Source organism: Triticum urartu, chromosome 1, assembly GCF_003073215.2.
Source record: "Triticum urartu cultivar G1812 chromosome 1, Tu2.1, whole genome shotgun sequence".
NCBI classification, from domain to species: Eukaryota; Viridiplantae; Streptophyta; class Magnoliopsida; order Poales; family Poaceae; genus Triticum; species Triticum urartu.
The window spans coordinates 64,309,278-64,314,407 of record NC_053022.1 but is presented as its reverse complement, the minus strand read 5'-3'; positions in this window follow the sequence as shown (position 1 = coordinate 64,314,407).

Sequence of the window (5,130 nt, the reverse complement as noted above, 5' to 3'; positions counted from 1 at the left end):
TTCATTTTCAATTCTTACGGTGGTTCATTCAAGATTCCTTTTTCTCTTGGTAGCATACCGATCTATTCGTTGTTTTCAATCCTACCGGTGGCTCATTGAAGATCTTCTCAAGTTGCGCCATATCTATCGTAATCCTTTCTACGAGAATAAGTAGTATGCCAAATCCGTTGCTTGTCATCAATAATTGGTGAAGGATAAGCATAATGTAATTCTTATCCTTGTTTCATCGAGCGAATTCAATTCTTTATTCCAGAGATTCATCTAAATCATTGCAAGGATTCACCTTGCGTTTTAAACTTCTCTTTCCTGTCGTGCAATCATCCTTTTGTTACCGGAGTTCTTCATGAAGGTTCTACATGATGGTTCATCAAGGATTTAATTCCTTCTCCAAGTTTTCATCAAGATTCTTTTCTTAGGAGTTCAAGCATTCTTCATCTCGCATTTCGAAGTGCAATTCTTTCTATCGTATCTTTGGAGGTGGTATTATGTCATTTTTGACAATTTGAGTTCATGTTTCTTGATTCACATGTTGTTAAGAATGAGGTATTTTAAATCCATCAACCTCTTCGTTGGAGCTATCTTGTGTCATCTTCCACCTAAAGCCTTCCCTAAGGATTGTTGCTTTTATGGTGCTTATAAATGACCCAAGTTCTTCTTTTATCCTCCCGGTGAAATAGTTTCTCATCTCCTTGTTCTTATCAATCCAATCTTTTTCCGTGAGTGGCAGGTTGTCACCTCATAATTTTAAGATGTATTCCATAAGACCATATCAAGTTTATGTTTTTCGTTGTTGATAATCCAACAACTCCATTCCAGCATTTGTTGTAAGCATGCTCTCTCAAGATCTTGTTCCCCCGTCCATTCCATTCCATTCTTTCATTTCTTCCGGAGGCCTTGTGATGTTGCTCTCTTCACCCATCATCTCATTTTTGTCAAGTTCATGTTCAATTCCTTCCATTTACAGCCGGAGTGTTGCCCAAAGTATATCTGTCTTATTCCTTATCTACCTTCTTTTAACCGGAGTGTTGTGTCCTCTGCTCAAGTTCTTTTCATCTTATCAAGTCTTGCATCTCGTTTCTACCAGACTGCTTGCATGTACTTCTTGTCCATTGCAACCCTTTTTCTTATGTCTTTCAACCTACAAGGTTCTCGTAATGTTCCTTATTCCTCTTTTCTACCGGTTTGTTTTCAACTTTGTTCATCTTCGTTGTATTCTTTCTTTCATTTTGGTTTAACCTTTCAAGGTTTGTTGGTTTCACTCGTTTGTCAAAGAAGCAACTTAGTTTTACCTCTCCTCTCCTCTTTCGTTTCCCTCCGGTTCCATCCTAGATCTCGGGACGAGATCCTCTCGTAGTGATGGAGTGTTGTAACGCCCCAAGACCGTTGCACCAGGTGTCTTCCAGTTATTCGCTGTTGTTGCCTTGTCATTTGCTTGCGTGTCATGCATTTCATATCTTGTCATCATGTGCATTGCATTTGCATACATGTTCGTCTCATGCATCCAAGCTTTTTCCCCGTTGTCCGTTTTGCATTCCGGCGCTCCTATGTTCTCTGGTGTCCCTTTCTACCTCTTTTTGTGTGCGGGTGTTTAACGTTCTCGGATTGGACCGAGACTTGTCATGCGGCCTTGGTTTACCACCGGTAGACCGCCTGTCAAGTTTCGTGCCACTTGGACTTCGTTTTATACTCCAACGGTTAACCGAGGAACCGAGAAGGCCTCATGTGTGTTGCAGCCAAACACCTCTCCAAAGTGGCCCAAAACCCACCTGAACCTCCTCCATCTTCTAGATCGTTCGATCACGATTGCGTGGCCGAAAACCGCACCTCTTTTGGACTCTCCTAGCTCCCTCTACTTATAAATATGTGATTCCCTCCGAAATTCGCGGTCGAAACCCTAACCTCTCCACCTCCTCGCGCCGCCGGATGAAATCCCGCCGGCCAGACATGTCCGTTTCCACGTCTGCCGCCACATGGCGTCGTCTGATTTGCCCGCGTCCGCGCCCCACTTCGCCGGCCCGCTCGGCCCGCGGGAGGCCCTCCCGGGCCCGGTCGTCGCCATCGCCCGCAATAGCTCGTCGGGGCTCGCCAGACTTCGCCGGCCGCATCGCCGGAGCACCCCGCCAGTGACCACCTCGCCGCAAGCTCGACGTCCGTGCCCCGTCTCCCTCATTGGACTCGCTAGTGAGCCGCGCGCCGCCCCCGTCCGTCTTCCTCCTCTCTCTCCCTGACCCCGTCTCTCTCTCGCACAGGGTCGCCGACCCCCGTCGCCGGAGTTAGCCAGGCCGCCGTCACCGAGCTCGTCGCCGGCCTCCTCGCCCTCTACCTTCGCCGGATCCGGGACCCCCACGCCAGGATCTATCCGTTCCCATCGAGCTCCGCCGCGCCCGTCGCTGGAATCCCTCACGCCGCGCCCGCCGGACTTCCTCACCGTCGCGGCCTCCGTCGTCGTCCCCGCGTGCGGGCACACGCGCAGCCGACCCACAGCGACGCCGGCCCTCTCTACTGCCCTGGGCCTCGGCCCGCTAGGTGAGAATCCCCCAGCCTGCCCCGTTGCTCTATCCGATGCCCTGGGCGTAGGATAGTATCATGCATTCATTTTTTGTTGTCTGTGATTTTGGCTTAGTCCCTAAAAATCTGCATTATGTTAGCATGTTTGAGTGGTCGTTACTTTGTGCAGGAGTGTCCGAATGTTATGATCTTGATATGTGATTGTTCGCCTCGACGAGTACATCATTTCATTCCATTGCAGCATGTTCATTTGAGTTCATCTTGATGCCCTAAATGCTGTTGCAAGAGTGCTAGTTTATATTAGTTTCAGATTATTATCAGTAATTGGCCATTTGTCATTTTTTCCATGATTGATGTGTGCCTCCTATGAACTTGAGCCCTACATGAGTTTTGAAGTATGCCATGCCATATTTACAGGCTTGTATGCCATGTATTTTTGTGATATCTGTGGTGACTAGCACAAGCATGCAAAGTAGCCCTCTCAATGTTGTTGATTTCAGGGACTTAGAATTCTTCTAAGTCTTTGCCCTGTCAATATTTTTATGCCATGTATTCATGTTGCTACAGAGTGATCCATGCCTCTTTTGTGCATGTTCAGTAAGGATCACTTTGAGATATTGTTATGATCTATCCATCCATGTCTTTGTTTGCAATTATGGAGCACCCTAGCTTGACTCAATCGAGCTCTACTTTTTCTATAAAATGTTCCTGGCAGATTGTTTACATGTTAAGCAATTTTGCCGAGGTTGTTGTAGTTGATCCATGCATGCTATGATGTTGTTCTTGCCATGTTTAGCTTCTATGCCATGTCTACTTGCTGGGTGTATGCTTAGTTTGTCATGTAATGCTTTGTGGTGAGTGCATCGAGCTCGTAAACATGCCTACTTAATATCTGTTTTGCCATGTTCCAGTTTTCTGCTAGGTCTGAATCTGTTAACGATAATTGCTATGTTCACATGGTTGCCATTGTATCTTCTGATCCCTTTTGGCTTATGGTCAGTAAGGGACTTTTGTTGTATGCTTTGAGTAGCTTCATGCCATGCCTTGCTTTGCCATGATATGATCCTGTATCATGTTGTTATCTTGCTCTGAACATTGCTTTCTGATGTTAAATTCCTGACTTGATGTTATTTTCACTAAGTCTGTAACCTGTTATCTTTTGCACTTTTTCCATGCTTGCTTGAACCTGCTATTGAGTGAATTAGCTGTAGCTCAGTGTTCATCTTTTGTCAAGCATCTTGAGTGGATCCCCGCCATGTATTTTTTTGCTATGTTTGAGTGTTGTAGCATGTTGTTCTTGATGCATTTAGATGGTCTCGTGCTGTTAATCGCAGACCGGTGCCATATTTGTTTTGCTTGTCATTTCCAAACCGTGCATCCGATTCCGGTGATCTTTATATCGATTTCGACCGAAATCAACTCCTGTTTCCAGTGGAACTCTTGGTTTTCCAAGTTGAGGCCAGGTTCAATCATTCCTTTCTGAATCATGCATATGCATTGCATATCACATCCCGCATATCATGCCTTGTCTCTCATCTTGTTGTTTGTGCATTGCACGTGGTTTGATTGTTGTTTCCTTGGCTTGTGTTCTTGTCTTGGGTAGAGCCAGGAGACGAGTTCGTGTTCGAGGTACCCGTTGAGTACGTTTTCGAGGTTCAAGCTTTCGTCTTCTCGGAGAACTTTGCAGGCAAGATGACCATACCCTCGAAATCACTTCTATCTTTGCTTGCTAGTTGCTCGCTCTATTGCTATGCTTATGCTGCGATACCTACCACTTGCTATATCATGCCTCCCATATTGTTAAACCAAGCCTCTAACCCACCTTGTCCTAGCAAACCGTTGTTTGGCTATGTTAACCCTTTGCTCAGCCCCTCTTATAGCGTTGTTAGTTGCAGGTGAAGATTGGAGTTTGTTCCATGTTGGAACATGGTTTTGTTGGGATATCACAATATCTCTTATTTAATTAATGCATCTATATACTTGGTAAAGGGTGGAAGGCTCGGCCTTATGCCTGGTGTTTTGTTCCACTCTTGCCGCCCTAGTTTCCGTCATACCGGTGTTATGTTCCTTGATTTTGCGTTCCTTACACGGTTGGGTTATAATGGGAACCCCTTGACAGTTCGCTTTGAATAAAACTCCTCCAGCAAGGCCCAACATTGCTTTTACCATTTGCCACCTAGCCTTTTTCCTTGGGAGTCGCGCATCCCGAGGGTCATCTTTATTTTAACCCCCCCCCTGGCCAGTCCTTTGAGTGTTGGTCCAAACTAGAGCCCCTTGCAGCGCCACCTCGGGGAAACTCGAGGGCTGGTTTTAGTTGTACGGATTGCTTATCCGGTGTGCCCTGAGAATGAGATATGTGCATCTCCTATCGGGATTTGTCGGCACATTCGGGTGGTCTTGCTGGACTTGTTTTACCATTGTCGAGATGTCTTGTAACCGGGATTCCGAGTCTGATCGGATTGTCTTGGGAGAAGGAATATCCTTCGTTGACCGTGAGAGCTTGTGATGGGCTAAGTTGGGACACCCCTGCAGGGTTTTGAATTTTCGAAATCCGTGTATGCGGTTATGGGCAGATGGGAATTTGTTAATGTCCGGTTGTAGAAAACCTAAAAGTTATCTTAA